This window comes from Episyrphus balteatus, chromosome 4, assembly GCF_945859705.1.
Source record: "Episyrphus balteatus chromosome 4, idEpiBalt1.1, whole genome shotgun sequence".
NCBI lineage: Eukaryota > Metazoa > Arthropoda > Insecta > Diptera > Syrphidae > Episyrphus > Episyrphus balteatus.
Genome location: NC_079137.1, coordinates 11,660,640 through 11,662,618, shown reverse-complemented (window position 1 = coordinate 11,662,618; position 1,979 = coordinate 11,660,640).

The following is a 1,979-nucleotide window of genomic DNA, read 5'->3' as shown; positions in this document are numbered from 1 at the left end:
CACGAGTAACTTTTTCTTACATCTGAAACGGCGATCGCCTTGAACTTCACTTTATATACTCTGACCTATTTTTTCTTTCTTTTCTTTCACTCTATTATGCATCGTTTGGTTTGGATTGTGTGTGCTCAAAGTTTGTGCTTGCTCTGCACAGGTGTGAATGGATGAAGAAAAAAAAAATCAAAGATAAAGTCAACGATTTGGTTGAACGTTGTTGCTTTTGTGGTTGATATTTTTTTTTATTTTCCTTGGAAAATGTAAAAAATCGATTGAAAAAAATTAACAACAAGAAATTGAACTCCGTAAAAATCCGTACAGTTTTTGTATTTTATTTTCGTTGGAAAGTTATTTAAATTTTATTAGTTTTTCTCTATTCCTCTACTTACCCTTAAGAGTTAGTTCCTACCTTCAATATTGCAAGTTAAAAGAATAGCAATTCGAAGAAAACCATCATCAGTGAAAAAATGATGAGTTCGAAATATTAGAAAAGTTAGAGAAGATGAGAAAAAAAAATATAAACAAACAGCAACAACAACCGTGGCAAAGATATCATGATAATATGGTTATTAGATTATCTTTCATCTTTGGAGAAATGATGAGTTACTAAAGTGTCTAATTATATTTAATTAGTTAATACATGTTTTTTTTTTTTTTTGCTGTTGAAAAAAATATTAATAATTATTCACTTAATGGACAAGAAAATGACAGAAAGTTAAAACTGTAGCTATTGCTGTTTGCCAATTTTATTTTTATGTCAAACATTTATTTTGTTGAAGTAAAAGACAGTTAAACGTTATTAAATGTACTTTTATACAAGGTTGTTAGGTATACATAAAATATTGTCTGAGAGATTTGCTGACTAATCATCACAAAGTGTCTTTTCCTTACCTGAAGAGAAGATAACATATTTCCTGCATTAGAAAATAGTTCATTAATTGAGATAATTTGATGATGAATTTAGAGAAAAACAGATAATTTAATTAGCTGAATAGCTGAATTAACTTATTAACAATTAGAATTTTACATTTAGGATACCTACATTTTAGTAATATTACTTCGAAAAAGAAGCCGAGTTTATATGCTGAATGGCCAAATATTCCCCAAACAAACATTTACGATTGAAACAGCAAATCTTAGAATAGTTGATCTTCGTTCTGAGACTCGTAAGGTATAACTGTTTCTATTGCTGAATTTTTTTTCTATTAAAAGTAGTCCTTATTTTTAACAAAAAATGTTAGATTTTGGCATGAGGAAGCTAAATTTAATAAAAACGCTGAATAGCTGAGTATGATATTTTCTTGTTAATAGACATTTTTGTAGTTTCATCTTGTTAATCCTGCTAATATTTATTTGATGAAACGCTGAATTAGGTTTTTTGTCGAAAAAAAAATATTTATTGAACAATGAAGTATTTTACATAATTAAAATTTTCAAAATCATTGTAATAAATAACTAAATTAAAATATTTCATATCAAAAATTGTTTTCATTTGAACCATAAATTATTAGAATTAAGTATTTGGAGCACATACTGATAATGTGATTTTATATTGTTAAAAATTCTAATTTGTACTGCTGAATAGCTGAATTAATTTTTTTTTAAGACCACAAGGCGCAAAATTTTATATTATTTTATCTGTGAGAAATTTCATCGCGTGGAAGTTTGTTAGCTTGTTTGCTGATTAAATATGCTCATTTCAGCAATATTAATTTAAATTCAAACATTGGTAGATATCATTAATTCGAAAAAAAATATTTGATTTCTCGTTCTGAATAGCTACATTTCGTTACATACTGAAAAATTCATTTTTACTTGCGATATAGGTACTATATATCAAGCTATGCATTTGTACAAAAAAAAAAGTTGAGATAACATTTTTGCATGACATTACGATGGTAGACAATGCCAAAAAAGTGGGTCCCGGAAGTCCGTCTGTCTGTCTGTCTGTCTGTCTGTCTGTCAGTCTGTCTGTCTGTCTGTAT